This window comes from Symphalangus syndactylus, chromosome 24 (assembly GCF_028878055.3).
Source record: "Symphalangus syndactylus isolate Jambi chromosome 24, NHGRI_mSymSyn1-v2.1_pri, whole genome shotgun sequence".
Classification (NCBI taxonomy): domain Eukaryota; kingdom Metazoa; phylum Chordata; class Mammalia; order Primates; family Hylobatidae; genus Symphalangus; species Symphalangus syndactylus.
Genome location: NC_072446.2, coordinates 67,442,189 through 67,462,011, shown reverse-complemented (window position 1 = coordinate 67,462,011; position 19,823 = coordinate 67,442,189). Strand labels below are relative to the sequence as shown.

Genomic DNA, 19,823 nt, shown 5'->3' with positions numbered 1-19,823 from the left:
CTTGCCTATAAAATTTCAGCAATGCTTCTCCTAGCTCTGTACCTCCCCTCTGTATACATTTGAAAAATTAATGCTGACCATCCCAGGAGGTAGAAAGGAAAGGGTGGTAAAATAAATGGTTCCCTGAGATTTTATAAATTCATCCAGATTAAAATATATATATGGGCCGGGCGCGGTGTCTCATGCTTGTAATCCCAGCACTGTGGGAGGTCGAGGAGGGCGGATCACGAGGTCAGGAGATCGAGACCACGGTGAAACCCCGTCTCTACTAAAAATACAAAAAAATTAGCCGGGCGTGGTGGTGGGCGCCTGTAGTCCCAGCTACTGGGAGAGGCTGAGGCAGGAGAATGGCGTGAACCCGGGAGGCGGAGCTTGCAGTGAGCCGAGATTGTGCCACTGCACTCCAGCCTGGGTGACAGAGCGAGACTCTGTCTCAAAAAAAAAAAAAAAAAAAAATGTACATATATATATGTATATATATGCACACATATCTTGAAAAAGTTGTGATGATGTTATATATCAGAAACAAAATTGTTTCCATTCATCCAAAAGTTTAAGACTCATGAATTTTTTTCAAGCATAAATAATTTTATTTCATAAATTTGGTTTAATTTCTTTTGATTACATAAAAAACTAGAAATGGAAATTCACGTATACAGCAATGTAAAAATGATAGTGAGTTTAATGCTAAAATCTGATCTACTGGGCTCTGTTTAGCCTAATACCCAAAGCTTAAGTAATGGTTAAATTGGGGTTTAGAGGGGCCTATTACCTTCTTCAGGGCATTGGTATTTTGTTTCCTACCTTAGTCTAAAATTAGTGTCTTATTTGCCAGTCTAATATATTTTACAATCAATTCTACATTGCCTACCTTTTGGAGTATTTCTATTTAAATAAAACAAAATGAGCATTTAAACTGGGAGCCTATTAGATTCTTCTGAGCTTTTGGGCAATGTCAGATCCTTCAGCAAGAAAGCTGTTTTATCATTTACTAAGTACCTAGGCACTGCATCACCTTGCCCATTAAAAGCCATGTCGGGTACACATTTTGGTTGCTAGGCAGCTGCTGGGGAAGCAATCTCTTCCACACCTATGGGTTACGCCACCTGGCCTGCATTTCACACCAACCTCCCCAGACTTCCCAGGGAGTTGCAAGGGAGTTCCTGTGTTCACTTTCCATTTCCCTGTCATAAGCACTCCATTTGTTTGTCAGCTTTCATTAAGGACATTTCCAGGAGCTAAATATGGTAGATTTCTATTAACTGATTCTGAAGATTCACATTAAACAGAAATAGAGCAAAACCATAAAGCCATCTGTGGAATTTGAGAGTATGGAGGGGAATATATTAAGATTAAAAGACAATCCCGGTTACACTTCCATTTTCATGAACTTCGATAAAAACACTTGGGAGGAAGGAGAAGAAATGGGCCAGTGAGAGGGAGGAAGAAGAAAGAGACCTGGAAAGGAAAAGAGGCAGGAAGGCAGATGGAAGGAGAGGTAGAGACGGATGAATGAAAGAAGGAAATGCACTTTTAAAATCATCTTTGAGATGAATGTGAATGATCGTGGAATATTCCTTCTGTGACAGACTTTGTTTTTGAGACAGGATCTCACTCTGTCATCCATGCTGCAGTGCAGTGGTGCAATCACAGCTCAGGGCAGCCTTGAACTCCTGGGCTCCAGGAACTCTCCTAGCCTCCCCAGCAGCTGGGACCACAGGTACAGGCGCTGCTATGCCCGGCTATTCTGGCTTCAAGCAGTCCTCCCGCCTCAGCCTCCCAAAGTGCTGGACTTACAGGCAGGAGCCACTGCACCCCTGGCCCTTGTGACAGACTTTTAATGAAACCATTATATTTACTTCTTTGACAGCCTGTTACTATGTCAATTCCTCCCGCCGCTACAAAGCCTGTCCTCATGGTTTAGAGCCTTGGCAGTCACTCCCTAAAATTGGAGTGGAGTGAGGAAGGCAGTTCTGTAGGAGGGGCTTATGGGCCCCTTAAGGGCAAAGGCTGTTGGAGTCCCTGCTGAGAGATCTCCGCCCTACCTTGTGGAACTGGAGTGAAACAACAGGGGCTTTGCTTCCAGCCATCTGGGCGAGAGGATCCAGAGTTTCCCCTCAGAGAGCTGGGATGTTGTCAGCAGGCATCAGACAGCGCAAAAAGTCATTTTTCTTGATTCTATTCCTGATACAAAGCAACTGAGATCTGCATTTCTCTTTGGAAGTGAGGAAGGGAGAATAATGGAGCTTTTGCAGTGATGGACAGGGGAAAAGTGAGGGAGCAGTTAGTTATCCATCCTGACAGGTGTAGACACAGGCTGGGAAGCTGGGTGTGTCTTCATCCCTGCTCCTTAACCACCATGGGGAGCAGGAAGCCTACAGTTTCCTTATATCAGCAAATGCATCATGTTGAAACAATTTTACTGCTTGCTTTCTGAATTTAAATATAGACTTTCCCTGAGAAGGGCTCAAGCGTGCAGATGGTAAGAAAAACAACAGTCTAGAAAGATATCTTCAAGTTCCTTCTCCTGGTTGGTGGAAATAGAGCAATTCTTTTCCAAAATATAATTTTTAGAGTTTTCAAGTAAAAAAAAAAAAAAAAAAGATAGAGTCAATTTGGAATTCCTTAGCTGACCATTCTATTAGAGTATAGGTTTTTCAGAAAATAGAGTTTATGGGCAAAAAAAAGAAAAAAGAAAACTGTTTTAAGTACGGTATCTTCAGTGCAATATATAGTTAACATATACTATTTTGTTGTAATTAGTTAGAATATGCAATTATTATATATTAAACATATCTACATCTGTAGTAAAATGTGTTGTCCTATATTTCAGGAAACTATAAGGCTTTTGGGAAGGAAAATTTAGGAGTATACATTAAAAGCCATGTCAATGCCATTCCCTTTAACATAGTTCCATTTCTAAGGGAAAGAAGTTAAAAAATTGAATAAACTCACATGCATGAAAATGTTTCAATTATAATCATGAAAAAGGAAATAATATAAGTAACCAGGATAGAGGACTGATTAAGGTAGTTGCTCTCAATTTTGCCCCCCAGGGGACATTTGGCAAAGGACAGTGCCCCTACAACAGAGTTATCCAGCCCAAAATGTGAATAGCTCCAAGGTTCATAAACTGTACATTAGTGTAATTAGAGTGTACTGACTCAACAAAAGAATGTGCAGTCTTTAAAGCTCATATTATAAAGGCTAAGCTTCAACACGAAAAATTATTTTGATACAATAAAAGAGAAAATAACAGGATGCTGTTTCATATATACATTATTATGGTCAAAGGTAGTTTTACCATGATGCTGGTGAAACTTGAGTTGCAGGATCTCTCACTTACCAAAGCCCTTCAAAGGCCCTTATGGAAGCTGTAACTGTGTTTCATATGGTTATAGGCTTTTGTATAAATTTTTAAACTAAGATTATTTTAATTTTATTTTAATATAATTTTTTTTTCCTCCTGAAGTTATACAAGTTTCAGGCACCACTAAACTTGATTTTCCTTCGACTATCATTTTAAGGAAGTGAAACTTAATGCACATGATGGAGGAAAAAGAATGTGATGAGAAATTACCAAATAGCTAACTGAATGAAGTCGTGTAAGGATGAGGCGATAATGGAGAAACATTTTTCTCTTCTCTAGTTTCCAGAGCTATTCTATTAGTTTATAATTAAAGAAATGATTCTTAAGAGAAAGAAAGTTCATGGATATACAAGAAGAAAAAAAAATATGGAAAAAACCCACCATGTTAGGCACCAGATGAGTTTGTTGTGGTTTGAGTTTTGATCTTCTCATGCTGATCTTTCCGGCTTTGTAGTTCTCTCTCCTCTCACAGTTCTCCATCATTCATGCTTGTGTCCAACCACAGTATTTTACTAAGAGAGCATGTGTTCTAGTGCCCTATTGCTGCAGAGCAAACCACCCAAAAAACCTACTTGGGCTCTGCTGGGTGGTTCTCACTGGGGGCCTCTCAAACAGTTGCAGCAAGATGGTGGTTGAAGCTGAAGCCATCTGAAGGCTGCACTGGGCTAGACATCCCAGGTGATCATCACTCAAATGTCCCATATCTCAGCGCTCCTATCTGTAGCATCTCTTGACAGCAGAGTAGCCAGGTCTTCCTACATGGCAACTTGGTACTACAAAAGGCAAGAAGAAAGTGCCAGTCCTCTTAACAACTAGATCGAGAACTGAGAGAGAATCCTTTTTACCATATTCAGTGGTTCCACACAATCCCAAGCCAGCACAGATTGAAGGGGATGCAAGAGTAGACTCATTCGCTGCATGGGGGAATATCATACAGTGCAGCAAAGGAAGGGCTTGATGGTGGCCTTTGAACACAAGCTACCACAGCAAAGAACATTTGATTTCCAAGATTCCCATAAGGTAGGGAGGGATATGCAATATAGAGCAAGCATCTTCCCTAGAAATATGCATGTGATAAAAATGTCTACCTACAGAGATACTGTTAGCAGTGGAAGTTATTCAAGTTACTGGTGGCAAATTCATACGGGTCTGCAGCAGCCTCAATTTTGCTTCCTCAGAAGAAAGAATTTGACTGAGGGGCATAAGGCAGAAGACGAGATAGAGGCAAGTTTTAGAGTAGGAGTGAAAGTTTATTAAAAAGCTTTAGAGCAGAAATGAAAAGAAAGTAAAGTACACTTGGAAGAGGGTCATGTGGACATCTTGGAGATCAAGTGCACTGTTTGATCCCAGACTTACGGTTTTTACACGCTGTCCTACGTCCTGCATCTTTTGTCCCTTTTCTGGTGGAATGCCCTCTGAAGGTCATATACCGGTTAAACTTTGCCATTTTGCCTCTTAATGTACATGTGTGAGCTCACTCGCCCAACTCCTGAGATCTCATCAGGAAGCTGCAAATCACCAGTTTCAGGTGTTTCCTATCTATATAGGGAGCCTGCCTTTCCCTGGTGCTGGCTGTGACCAATTATTATTTTAGAGAGACAGTTAACAGCCACCTGCACAGGGTCACCTGACTTTCTTGGTGGGTTGTGTGGGGAGCCCTCTCCTGCCCCGCTCATGCCTGACTAGCTACCTACTGTAACACCATGTGTGACACCGTGAACACAAAATGAATCTTTCTGACAATCAGCTGTAGAGTGTAAAAGCTTTTAAGTAGCACTTTGCCAATTAGAATGCTCTAAAATGGAGCCTCCTAAAATTCTCCACTATAATAATTTTCTGTGGAAATCTATCAGAATAGAGCAGTGACACCCAAAGGAAATTTGGAATGTTTAGTAGTATAGCGTTTTATGCATTTTAAAATAAACAATAACTAATATTTTAATAGGAATTTTTTAAGAAAAGATACAAGCTACTTTCAACTGAAGAAAAGTGTCCCGAGCTAAAAAGACTATCTTTGCATCATCATAGACTGACTGCTTAATAGAATAACTAAGGAAGTAAATGAAACGGAACTCACTAGAGGCCACCTGAATCATCAACAAATTAGTCAATCAGAAATGTTGACTAGGGTCCCTCTTTGATGAATAACAAAATTCTTATTCTGTTTCCAAATGTAAGAATAAATGACCAGGGCTATTATTTGCTCTAGGGGATTAATATTCTGTACATTCAGTTAATCTTGCTTGTGATTAATCAGCAAATAGTCAAGACAATTAAAATATGCACATATGTTATGAAATAAAGATATATTTGCAAATATCAACAAAGAAGGACGTTATGTAAAAAGTCACTTATTAGAAGCGTGTCAGTAGGCCACAAATTAACTAGCCCTAAGCATTATTTTGCTTTCTTCGTAGCACATTCCCCTTATGTGGTACTCTTTTCTGGGAAACATGGTCTTGCTCTGCTGCCCAGGCTGGAGTGCAGTGTTGCAATCATGGCTCACTGCAGCCTCGAGCTCCTGGGCTCAAATGATCCTCCCACCTCACCAGCTTTTCTAGTAGCTAGGACCACAGGTTATGCCACACCTGGCTAATTTTTAAAAAATGTTTTGTAGAAATGGAGTCTCCCTATGTTGCCCACCCTTGTCTTGAGCTCCTGGGCTCAAGTGATCCTCCTGCCTTGGCCTCCTAAAGTGTTGGGATTACAGGTATGAGCCACTGTGCCCAGCTGATAAGGTACTCTTTTATGCCAGACATATTAAACAACCCTATTTATTGATATCAAAGTACAATGCACCAATTCTGTGACCAGAAAATGAGACAATAAATTAAAACTATCTTAAACTTTCTATTCCCCATTTTATTTTTACAGCTAACTTTTTTCTTTTTTTTTTTGAGATGGAGTCCCACTCTGTCACCCAGGCTGGAGTGCAATGGTGCCATCTCTGCTCACTGCAACCTCTGCCTCCCAGGTTCAAGTGGTTCTCCTGCCTCAGCCTTCCGAGTAGCTGGGATTACAGGCACCTGCCACCACGCCCAGCTAATTTTTGTATTTTCAGTAGAGACAGGATTTCACTGTCTCAGGCTGGTCTTGAACTCCTGACCTCAGAATCCACCCGCCTCAGACTCTCAAAGTGCTGGGATTACGGGCATGAGCCACTGTGCCTGGCCTACAGCTAACTCCTTAACTACCCCTCTCCTTAAAAAAGTAATCAAATATTTTCATCGTGCCCTTAATTCTCATTTTCAGTTTATCATAGCTGTAGAAGAAATGGAACTTAGGATTAATACAGAACAATTTCTTCAGTTACTTACTCTATATGACAAATGGAACCAGTTATATGAATGCTAAGACCTAATATCTCGAAGACTCTCAAGTTAAAAAAATTCTCTGGGGAAAATAATTTAAAACCATTTGTCTCTGGTTTTGACACACTTCAAACAAACTTGTGCAATACATTTTCCCAACCCGAACATATTCATTCATTCAAGGACAGATCAGTCACCCAATGGGCATATATTTAGCAATGATTCTATGTGCAATGATGATTCTGGGAACATAGAATTAAAGATGATTAATAAGTTAAAACCTCTCCCTTTGAGGTTGGGAAATATTCACCTGACTTTGCTGTTATACTGTTTTATCCCCCCAGTGCCTAATATTATGCTTGGTACAGGGTAGATACTTGCCTCTTTTCTTTATTTTCTTTCTTTCTTTCTTTCTTTCTTTCTTTCTTTCTTTCTTTCTTTCTTTCTTTCTTTCTTTCTTTTCTTTCTTCCTTCCTTCCTACCTTTCCTTTCCCTTCCTTTCTTTCTTCTTTCTCTTTTTTCTGTCCTCTTTCCTTCCTTCCTTCCTTTTTCTCTTCCATTTGTTGTTCTTTGGTTTTTTGTTATTTAAATGAGTGACATTAATAAAACACTCACACTGGTGGAAAAAAAACAGAAGTAGGAACATAAAGAGCTTAGGTGACTGGGATTTAAGCGTATGGCTTTCTATGTCTTAGCAACCCTCATGTGGTTGGAGGTTGCCAGTCTTATTCCCCATTTGACCTCCAGCATTAGCCCAGTGGCTGGACAAAAGAAGTAATCAATTAATAATTGATATCAAAATAAATGATTCAGTGTCTTTTCCACATAGGACAACACAGTCAGTGAGGCTAACAAGAATATCATCAATTTTTCAAGATGTTAAATGCTACGCATTATACTATACTAAAGAAAAAACAAGAAAGTTTGCATCTCTTTTTCTTCATTTATCTGGAAAATTTATTTATATTGAAGTTCTCGTTTAGTTTTGGTGCCTGATGAATGAGCTATTACTTGATATTCTCTTGCTTTCTCAATAACCATCTCATCTAGAAAGCAGGGTAGGACTTCTCTTTTTTTTTACTTTTGTGACGTGTCGAAGCGTCTGTCAGAGCATCTTTCCTCTCATTGGCAGCTCACTATGCAGCTTGCAGAGGTTCACAGGTGGATGAAACCCAACCCAGTTGTAAATCACAACATGGGTACATCCTGCATATTTTAGAAGACAGAAAAGAAAATACCTTGTCAGCCAGCAATCAGAAGCACATTATGTCTCAGAAAGTCTGCCCCTTGTGCCTGTCAGCCTGAATGGGACCTTTCACGCAAACCTTCCTGCCAATTCACTTAGAGCAGCCAGACAACTCCCTCCCTCCAATCTTTCAAATTACTCCACATGTCTAAGTTTTCCTTTAAAATGTTTCCAAACCACTGGAGCACACCTCTCATCACAGACCCCCATTGATGAGAGACAGGATTGAGGTTGTGTCAGATATAACTGATGATTAGAGTTATTTCCACCTTCTCCACAGTTGTTGACAGACAGCAAATAAAGGCAACATTGTTAGACCTACAATTGATCTATTGAAGTTAGGACTTATTTTTTGACTCCTGAAAATACAACCTTCTACCAGGGCTGTTCTAAGCCAGTGATTTAGAGCCCTGATGCCCTGTATTTATTTATTTTTTTTTTACTAATTTTTCCACTGCTTATGCAATGAGGCATATCATTATTATTATTATAACCGCCTGGGTCTCAGTGGCATGTGCACAAACACCTGGAAGGTAAAGGCATACAGAGTCCTCCATTAACGTTGAGAAGGGACAGACACCATAATTGTTTTCCACTGTTCCTTCCATTTTAAGCAGCGGGGATCTTACCTATGTTAAGCATTTCTAGGTGAAGCATAGACTGCTTAAGAGCTGTATGAGTAGAAATTAGGAATTTAGGCTTCAGATCCAACCCCACCTGGGTGGGTATTTGGATTTCAACATATAGTAGCTCTGTAACTGCTGGCATGCCACTAATGCTCTCCAAATATTAAGGGAGGCTTTGAATTCTATTCCAAGATGTTTAGGCTTTCTTCCACAGGCAGAAGAGAGCCTTTGAAAGCCTTGGAGCAGATGAGTAACATGGTAGAAAAAATGCTTCAAGATAACTTGCAAAGAGGAGATGTCAATCTCCAGGATTTGCTCAGCTCCATTCTCCTCCTGGGCACATAGAAGCTGTCTGTGTCTGTCACTGCATTGGTTCTCCAAATCTCACAAACAGAGCACTGAATGACTGTGATGATTGAATAATTGACCAAGAAACCCAGATAATGAAAGAAAGAAAGAAAGATAGATGAAAGAAAGAAAAGAAAGAAAGAAAGAAGAAAGAAGAGAAAGAAAAAAGAAAGAAAGAAAGAAAGAAAGAAAGAAAGAAAGAAAGAAAGAAAGAAAGAAAGAAAAAAGAAAGTGAAATGTGGGCATGGTTGACTAATGTATGAGAGTTCATCAGATGTATAACTTACTTTTCTTTTGAATAATTTGTATTTATTTATTGAGCATTACCTAGATAAAATACATAACTAGTTCCATGCTTCACTTAATGGTTTAATTATCAAGAAGTTTTGGATCAATACTGACCTGCAAGCAATGTCTCAAATCTAGAAGCTACCAAGACTTCTGAGATCCAAGTTTTCTTTCAAATTTCCCTCCCTTTTGCATTTTGAAGTGGTAGTACAGTTTAGATCAGATAAAGAGGAACAAGGTGGTTTCAGCTAGCTGCAGAACACAGATATGACTTCATTACCCAGCTGTTAGTAATTTTCTTCCCAATCAGAGGTACAATTTTGAATAGACCGAAAGCATGTTTGTGCAGGGTTCTAAGATGCTATATCAATTCAGATGTTCATTCATTTAATTCGTATAATAGCCTCAGATGATATCTTTCTAAAAGCAGAGGTCGGCTGGAAGACTGGCAATAGGCTGATGAAACTGACAGTCACTTTTGACCATTTTAAACAATAAGTTTGTTGCCCCTACATCCTCCACATTAGCTGCCCAGTCTTGTCAAGTGTCACACTGGATATTATGTTGAATTTTTAAGGTGCTTCTTGGCTGTGAATACGGCCTGGGAGCTTTCTTTCCTTTTAATAATACTTAGCACATAATTGTTCTGAAATCACATGTTGGAAAAGCTCTTGACTAGAAATGTTGAGAGCAGGGGAAAAAAAAAGAACAGCACTTAAGAAAAGAATGGAAAAGTTTCAGTGACATTTGCAAAATTGCTTTTCCTTCTGATTTGGTTGGGACAATTATTTTTCAGATTCTAGGGAATTATTGTTTCTCACACACTTCATATAAGAATATATTTCAAGCCAGAAAGGACCTTAGAGGTGGTGCTCAGTGTCCTTTGTTCAGATCAGGAAAGGAAACTGAAGCCCAGAGAAGTTAATTGACTTGCCTCGGTTGTGGCTGCAAAGTCAGCCAGTGAAAACAAAAATTCTCTAGGAAGCCAGCTTTGTTTCCTTATATTTAAAAGTCATTCACTCATGTATTCATTTGGCCACCGACTATGTATTGAGCAGCTATTAATATTATGTGGCAGGCCATATCAAGGCATGGAGAATACAGTGGTAAACAGAACAGATCAAACAGAACAGATCAAACCTCTGCCCTTATGTTGGTGATAAATGCTAGATAAATGTTAGATAAATGCTAACCTCCGTATTAGCAGTTTGTCAGAAATGCAGAATCTCAGGCCCCACCCAGATCTATTGGATCAGAATATCCTTTAAACAACATCCCCCTGGAGTTTCATATGCATTTTCAAGTTGAGACGAAATAGATAAAAAGATAAATAAAGCAAGGAAAATAGGAAGAGTTTGGGGAGCTTAATGGGAGATGATGTAAGAGAGATATGTGGAGGTCAAATGCCCAGGGCTCTGTGGGTTGTTTGAAGGACGTGGGCTTTTGCTCTGAGTGGGGTGGCAAAACTGGAGAGGGTTTTGAGACAAGGCATGGTGTAATGTGACTAAGTATAAATTCTATGTAGCACAGCCTTAAATGTTAGACAGATAGAAAACAGATCAGTGGCAGCCTGGCAACAGGGGATAGGCCACAAAAGGGCACAAGAAACTTTTAGGGGTAATAGAAATATTCTGTAACTTGACTGTAATGGAATTACACTCCTGTATATATTTGTCAAAACTCATCTATTGGTGCACTTAGAATGAATGCATTTTGTTATTTGCAAACTACTTCCAAAGAGTTACAAAAAAAAAAAAAAAAAAAACCTGTTGGACACATCTGATATGGTTTGGCTGTGCCCTCACCCAAATCTCATCTTGAATTATAGCTCCCATAATCCTATGTGTCATGGGAGGGACCTTGGGGTTGGCGACTAGATTATGGGGGCAGTTCCCCCATGCTGTTCTCATGATAGTGAGTGACTTCTCACAAGATCTGATGGTTTTCTAAGAGGGCTCACTCTCATTCTCGCTCCTGCTGCACTGTGAAGAGGGACCTTCCACCGTGATTGTCAGTTTCCTGAGGCCTCCCTAGCCATACAGAACTGTGAGTCAATTAAACCTCTTTCCTTTATAAATTACTCAGTCTTGGGTATTCTTCATAGCAGTGTGAGAATGGACTAATAGACAACATCATAACCGGGATATAACTTAAATTGTGTAAAAGAAATAAGCGGGATCACCTCCTTGGGTGGGTACTATGCTCACAACCTGGGTGACAGGTTCAATCACACCCCAAACCTCAGCATCATGCAACATACCTCTGTAACAAACTGCAGATGTACCTCGGGTTCTAAAGTAAAAGTTGAAAAAGAAAAAAAAAGGCAGATGAGAGAACAGCTGTTGCAAAGAGTATCAGTTGAAACCAAACTTCTCTCTAAGCCAGAAGAATAGGTGTGTGTGAGCATGTGCAAGATTTTGCGCTGCAAAAGCTCATTTCAGGACTCCAGAACACATGAGAATATGCAGAATAAGAGTGGGGAATTCAAAGTGATACCGAAATGCCAAAGCACACTAGGTCAGTATTTATGAGATAGATTCTATTTTCACCTCGCTTCTACTACTGCCTAACTTTGTGACAGTCACGTATTATTCTTGGGAATACAATTTTCTTCTCTTTCAAGTGGGAATCAGAGCACCTGTTTCCACATTGCTATGTGGGGGTCAAGTGCAATGTGAATGCTGGAAAGGTGCTTTGAAAATGAGAAGGCACTGTGTATGTGTAAGGACTGCTAAAATGGCCTTTTCCGAGATGCATTCACATCAGTGAGGCCAAGAAGTTGGAGAGGACACCAAACATTATTAGATGTTTCTGACACTGCCTTAACTTCAGAGCATGTGCAAGTTTTCCTTATGTGCATGCAAAACTGTTTCTATTACATATGCTGAAGTTTTCCCCCAAATGGGACCCACGGTGTCTGATATATTCCTTAGGTAGAGCCATTCTTCTCAATAAAACAAAATAGTGAAATACAGAAATGTCTGATTTGTAAATAGAGGGCATCTGTAACAAAATTGAAAGTCACAAAATAGATTTGATATCTACTTTTACATTCCTGTATCCAGTAACATTTTTTTGAGCATCTGCTACTGAGTGAAGCATGGAAGGATACACAAAGATGAATGAAACACCGTCTTTATTGTCAAGCAGATGACAGTCTAGAAGAATGGATAAGATGTGTCTAAAAGTAACTTGAATGCAAAGCCATATGTGGAAAATATAAGACAAAAATTAATGCAATGGAGTTAGACAGGGGGGAAAATAAACACTTGTCTCTTGGAAACCTTCCTGAGAAAAGTGGTGTTTGAAGTGAGCATTAAGAATAGATTAAGTCATGTCATAGAATCAGGAAAATACAAGGCATTTCTGGAATGATGTGGTGGCCTGTTTGGCTGGGAGACAGCTTATGTTTGGGGCGCTAGTGTGATATGGAAGAGAAGGCTAAAGAAGGTTAATTGAAGACAGGACTGTGGAAGGTTTTCCATGCTAGCCTTTCTAGGCTGGAAATGGAAAACCAATGGAGGTTTCTGAGCAGAAGTGTGGTATCACTCAAAGTGTGTCAGCGGAAGAGGACTTTGGCAGCTCTGTTGAGTATGCACTAATGTTGGGACAGACCAGTGGTAGGAAGGCCAATTAAAAAACAAATGCAATGATTTAGGGGAGAGAAAATGAGGATTTCAACTAGTGTAGTAGATTATAGGTTTGGACAGATATGAATGAATATAAGTAACATTGTATCAAAAAATTGGCTGGACCTTAAAACCATCTGGATGTGGGAGGTGAGAAAGAAGAAAGTACCAAGGATGACTCTCAAATTCTCAGCCAAAGTAAAAAGCCCTGAAAGAGTGCATGGGTGAAAGATAGTGGATTTATTTTTAAGACATGCTGCCTTAGTGGTGCTAGTGGAACAGCTAACATTATTATTTCTTCTATACTGCACACATTTACATATATTATTCTATTTAATAATCAAAACAGGCTTGTGAGAAGAGTAAGATCATACCAGTTTTACATAGAGGGATTAAGGCTAGAGAGAAGTAACTTGCCTAGGGTGGCAGAACCACCATTGGAGAAGAAACATAAATATTGTGTTCTTTGTATGCCATCATTGCAAAAATCTAGCAGATTGTTGGACATAAGAAACTGAAATTCTTGGCTGGGCGCGGTGGCTCATGACTGTAATCCCAGCACTTTGGGAGGCCGAGGCGGGCGGATCACGAGGTCAGGAGTTTGAGACCAGCCTGGCCAATATAGTGAAACCCCGTCTGTACTAAAAATACAAAAATTAGCTGGGCATGGTGGCGTATGCCTGTAGTCCCAGTTATTTGGGAGGCTGAGGCAGGATAATTGCTTGAACCCAGGAGGCAGAGGTTGCAGTGAGCTGAGATCATGCCACTGACTCCAGCCTGGGTGACAGAGCGAGACTCCGTCTCAAAAAAGAAAGAAAGAAACTGAAATTCTTGATTTCCTGGTCCAGTGATCATTTCTAATTGATACCAATGAATCCCTCTGATGAATATTTCACTGGTATTTTTCTAATATATGATACATTCATAAGTTGGTTCCTAAGCTGTATTTTAGGAGAACATCATGATTTAGATTTTTCTTATACTACCAAGAATGCCACTCTGATTCTATATGGAAACTGAGACCATACACTTAAGCTCTAGGGGGGAGGTAATGTAATGCGACCTGTGTTTCTAAAGCACAACCACACTATAAACAGACCTTGCTGCAAAAATAAGTATATTCAGCACAGAGCTGATAAACCTCAGATCTGTGGCTGAAATGATCAGTTGATGATATTATTTACCAGTGTTGTGTTATGGATGTTTTTCTTCAAACTGTGTGTTTGTAGGAAATGACTAGTATCATAAACCCTCTTGACAAAAAAAAAAAAAAAAAAAATCACATTTCTATTTTCCAAAAAGAGTTTTTTTAATATCATAATAAATGAGTTCTTTTGAATTCATCTGTGCTTTTCTAAACATTATCTTGTGTCAATGGCTTCGCCTTATCTCTGCTCTGCTGTTTCTGGAGAGCATAATTTTGCTATATGTATCTGAAGATTTATAATTGTGCCTCTTAATTGGAAATCAAGGCTTGGCATTAGTTAACAGTTACTGGTGAAATGGCCCACTGATAAAAACAAATGCTAACATTTCTAGAATAATAACTGGAATTCTTCTCTGAAGAACCCAGAGTGGCAGACTATCACTTCACAAAACTTTCTCATTTCCCCAAACTTGTAATAAAGCCAGCTCATTGTTTCTTCAGGCTACTAAGCATCAAGCAATTTGTTTTCTGTGTTCAGTCTGTCATCTTAGGGCTCGCTCTTGTGTTCACTGAAGCCCCACGGCAGACTCTGGGACCATTGTTTTTTTAAATAAACAATTATGGCATCTTCAGATATGGATATTATCAAAGGAATGATCTAATTGTCCACCACAGATTTGGATCAGGAGTTGTTCCTCATAATACCTCAAGCTGAGACTCAGGAAACTAGTCCTGCGTGGGGACATATGTCAAATGCGTTACAAAAGCATCACCTCCTTAGTCTGAATAACGTCACCACCACCCACCCAGTTATGCAAGCAAGGAACTTAGACAGCACCCTTTTTACCTCCCTCTTCCTCATTGCCCACATCTAACCCGTTCTATGTTCTGAAATCGTACTTCTGAATTCATTCTGTCCTGTTGTGTTTTTGGATCCATCCATTTTTCTCTTTCTCAACTACCCCACTTGTCAGTCCACCTTGACATTCCACAGTGGCCTCTTCACTGTTCTCTCCATCTTTCATTCATGCTCCTCTCCAGTGTTTTCTCCACCTACATTGAGAGCAATGTTTCCAGATTAACTAGTATATCAAGTGAGTCCTAGGTTTAAAAACCTGCAATCACTTTCATTGCTTTTAGTATAAATATCAGAATCCTTATGCAGGACCTTGAAGGCTCTACATATTCTAGCCCCACTCACTTCTACAGACCATTTGTTCTAAGTCTCCTTTTCTCTGGGAAGAAGAGATCCCCTCCACTGAGAATGCTTCTCTTCTCCCATCTCTTCCCTTGGTTAATACTTTTCCTCCACCTTCATATCTCAAGTGCTAGTTCCTCAGAGAAGCCTTCCTAGCCACCCACACACTCCTGGTCCAGGGACCTCCCTTCCTTCCTTCCTCCCTCCCTTCCTCCCTTTATTTCTCCCTTCCCTTCTTCCTTCCTTTTTTTTTTCCATTCTCTCCTTCTTTCTTTCTTTCTTTCTTTCTTTCTTTCTTTCTTTCTTTCTTTCTTTCTTTCTCTTTTTTCCTTTCTCAACATTAGCTTCCTTTCTTCCCATTTTCCTTCCTTCCTTCCTTCCCTCCCCTTCTCCTCTTTTTCTTCCTTCCATCATTTTTTCTTTCTTTCTTTCGTCTCTCTCCTTCCTTCCTTCCTTCCTTCCTTCCTTCCTTCCTTCCTTCCTTCCTTCCCTTCCCTTCCCTTCCCTTCCCTTCCCTTCCCCTCCCTCCCTTTCTTTCTTTCCTTCCTTCCTTTCTTCTTTCAACCTGTTTTCATTCATTTGTTCTTTCTTTCCATCATCTATATTTCTATCCTTCCTTCCTTTCTTGCTTCCTCCCTCCCTCCCTCCCTCTCTCTTTCTTTCTTTTCTTCTTTCTTTTTCTTCTACTATCTACTATCTATGTTTTTGTCTATTATCTATCCATCTATTAATCTATCTATCTATCTCTGTGTGTATATATTCAATAGAACCAAATCTCTATATTTCAGATCACTTATTTCTACTTGGAATCTTATATTTATTCATATCTACAGTTGCAACTCTAGGCTGTAAGCTCCGTGAGAACAGTGCTTGTATTTGGTATTACTTAATTTTATATTCTCAAACCTAACTTTGTATCTTACAGGTGAGCTTTCAATAAATATTAGTAGAATAAGTTAAAGTGCTTTACTGCGCTCTGAATGTTGAGCAAGAAGTAACCACTGCAAAATATTGGATGCCAAGAAAATAAGCTATTTAACATTTCCCAGCAAATGATTTTCAGTGAAGCAGTGAGGATGGGAAAGTCACAATTCCTGAAGACTAAAAGAAATTTAAAAAGCGAATGGGAAGGCAAATGAAAAGCACATAAAAAAAATACCTAATGCATGCAGGGCTTAAAACCTAGATGATGGGTTGATAGGTGCAGCAAACCACCATGGCACATGTATACCTATGTAACAAGCCTGCATGTTCTGCACATGTATCCTAGAACTTAAAGTAAAATTTTAAAGAAGAATAACCAGAGAATAAATAAATAAATAAATAAATAAATATGTTTTTTAAAAAAACCTGTTTTGTCAGGTACTGTTATAGTTGAAACAGATGAAGTGAAATCTAAGAAGAATGTCTAGGCCCAAGACGCCTAGTGCTTGCTTTTAACTATTTTCATTTTTTAGCCAATTACGAATTAACAGAGGACTAGTTCAGGACTCATTGGAATGTCCAGATGGCTAAGGGGCTGCACAGTGTTTGCTTTTGATTACAAAAACAAGCCTTAGCTCATGCATTTCCTGATAAGTTTGGTTCTGTGTCCCCACCCAAATCTCACCTTGAATTGTAATAATCCCCACGTGTTGAGGGCAGGACCAGGTGGAGATAAATGAATCATGGGGGCGGTTTCCCTCATGTTGTTCTCGTGATGGTGAATGAATTCTCATGAGGTCTATGTTTTTGTTTTTGTTTTCTGAGACAGAGTCTCCCCCTGTCACCCAGGCTGGAGTGCAGTGGTGCAATGTCGGTTCACTGCAACCTCTGCTTCCTGGGCTCAAGTGTAGCTGGGACTACAGGTGTGAATCACCAATGCCTGGCTAACTTTTGTATTTTTGTAGAGACAAGGTTTTGCCGTGTTGCCCAGGCTGGTCTCAAACTCTTGAGCTCAAAGCAATCTGCCTGCATGGACCTCCCAAAGTGCTGAGATTATAGGCATGAGCCACCACACCCACAGAGATCTGATGGTTTTATAAGGTGCATCCCCCTTCCTTTGGCACTCATTCTTTCTCCTGCTGCCCTGTGAAGAGGTGCATTCTGCCATGATTGTAAGTTTCCTGAGGACTTTGGCTGGATTTTGGACTTGCATGGGGCCTGTAGCCCCTTCATTTTGGCCAATTTCTCCCACTTGGAACAGGTATATTTACCCCATGCCTGTACCCCCATTGTATCTAGGAAGTAAGTAACTTGCTTTTGACTTTACAGGCTCATAGGTGGAAGGGACTTGCCTTATTTCAGATGAAAGTGTGGACTTGGACTTTTGGGTTAATGCTGGAATGAGTTAAGACTTTGGGGGACTGTTGGAAGGGCATGATTGTGTTTTGAAATGTGAGGACATGAGATTTTGGAGGGGCCAGGGATGGAGTAATATGATTTGGCTCTGTGTTCCCCCCACCCAAATCTCACCATGAATTGTAATAATCCCCATGTGTCAAGGACGGGACCGGGTGGATATAATTGAATCATAGGGGTGGCTTCTCCCATGTTGTCCTCTTGGTAGTGAGTGAGTTCTCATGAGATCTTATGGTCGTATAAAGGGCTTCCCCCTTCCCTCGGCTCTCATTCTCTCTTCTGTCACTCTGTGAAGAAGTGCCTTCCACCATGATTGTAAGTTTCCTGAGGCCTCCACAGCCGTGCAGAACTGTGAGTCAATTAAACCTCTTTTCTTTATAAATTGCCCGATCTCAGGTATTTCTTCATAGCAGCGTAAGAATGGACTTACATACTTCTCCAAGACCTCTTCATTGCTGGGCCATCACAGTACCTTGAATATGTTCTTAAAAGCAAACTTTAAACTAGTTAGTTGCTTTTAAGTTTTTCTATGGTGTCTTCTGCACCTTACATCAAATTCAACATGTATAATGAATTAAAAAGTATAACTCCTAGCAACAACTCCTAAAGAGTTTGGAGACTTCTTCTGGTGGCTCATCTCTCTTGCTCTTGTACTCTCTCTCTCTCTTTCTCTCTCCCTGTCCCCAAGTCTCTGAATAATAAAATTTCTATCAGGAGTGGATTAAAAGATACATCTATCAGTTCACCAATTTAGATTCTATAACACAAATGACAGGCATTAAGACATTGTATCTTTTTTTTCCGCTGATTAACACAAATAATTGAATTAAGTATAATTTCATAAGCTATGAATGACTGCATTTCATCATAAATCACTCATAAATTCTTTTGCTAAATTGTTGGTTTTCAATTTAGGATAACTGAAGGATAGGAATTTTACCTTCAGGTTAGCTATAACCAAAAATATGAGGAAAAAAGTGATCTCTGCCAGAAGATCACTGGAAGAGATTTAGTGTGAGATCTTCCATGGAAAGATCAGAGCAATACAGACTGGCTCAAACAGAGCACATAGCCTCAGACTTTTATTCTAATGTATAGGAAATGGTTTTTATGTACTTTGTGTTCATTGATACCTATTTTCTCTCTTGGCTTCAGCCAAAATGTGAATATACCCTCAGCTTTCCTTCTTCATGGCAGTCATTGATTCTAAAGGCCTGGCACAGATATGTTCTTTGAAGGGTGTGACCTTTACCATCCTGTGCACATCAGGTATCTCCCCACCCCATACCTGCATCCCTTTGCCAGAGGGCTTTCTCTGGTAGACTGTCCTTTTGCATGCTGGAGAGTGAGCTCTTCCAGAGGCAGCCCTCAAACCATGATCTATGGGAGCTGACAGATCCTCAGCTGTGTCATCCCTGGAGCATCTCACATGGCGAAGTCTTGGTTCCCACAGTGGTAGCTTGCTCAACAGTGCAGCCCTTATTGGCTCTGTTCCATCCCCTTTCTTGCTTCCCCACTCTTCTACCCGTATTTTCTCTGATCACCTCCCAAATAAACTATCTCTCTAGAACCCTTGTCTCAGGCTTAATTTTTTTCCGCAAAAAGGAATGCCTTTGGATTTCTGTAAAGGATCTGCTTCAAGGAGGAATGCAACCTGAGAGAGAAGGCCATGGTATTCACAAAAGGCTGCGGTTACAATGAGATTTGAGGCTTCAATCCAGGCTTGTAAGACTGTTAATGTGTTACTAGTTGTTAAAATATTGAGTGCTTTTATGCTTGTTTGCAAATAGCTTCTTCTCCCAACTCTGCAGTGGTCATGACCACTTCATGGTCCCCTATTCCTTCCCATGATTCAACAACTAAAGTTTATTACTTGCCACAATAGGGGCTTCTAAGACCCTCATTAAGTGCTATGGGCACCAACTGTTTGAATGATTGGTGTGCGTGTTATGTGAATTATTAAATATGTTAAATATTATTTATGTTTAATGTGGTGCCCACCAGACCCAGATGTAAAGTACAGCTTTTCTTTTGACTATGTAGAGAAGACCTTGAAGTTATGTTCTTTTAACTCAGTCTTTAGTATTTCTCTGCATGAAATCCTTCAGCTCTATGTCCAGTTGCACCATAGTAGATTTGCAGGGAAGTGGATGGATGAAAGAGACAGGAGAAGGAAGAGTGGACAGAACAATCAATACTTGATGATGAACCTCTGGGAAACTGCGAGCATTTCCATTTGAAACAAATAGAGTGTTTCTTATACAGTAGCCAGATCGTATTTGTAAACAATAAAATGTCTGCTAGTGTGCAATGGATTGCA

General features: G+C 39.9%; 1 protein-coding gene and 1 long non-coding RNA gene across 6 annotated transcripts in view; one reads left to right on the top strand and one right to left on the bottom strand.

Annotated features, from left to right (window-relative positions):
• Positions 1-19,823, top strand: part of PLCB1 (phospholipase C beta 1) — a 741,546-nt gene that overhangs the window by 405,957 nt on the left and 315,766 nt on the right. The gene's annotated exons all lie outside the window — the stretch shown is intronic.
• Positions 290-19,823, bottom strand: part of LOC134735932 (uncharacterized) — a 116,821-nt gene continuing 97,287 nt past the window's right edge. For 3 of the 4 annotated variants that reach the window (XR_010119534.1, XR_010119537.1, XR_010119536.1), the window contains one exon: positions 290-9,441. This is a non-coding gene — a long non-coding RNA (uncharacterized lncRNA). The remainder of the gene's footprint in view (positions 9,442-19,823) is intronic. The other variant, XR_010119539.1, reaches the window with a different exon arrangement.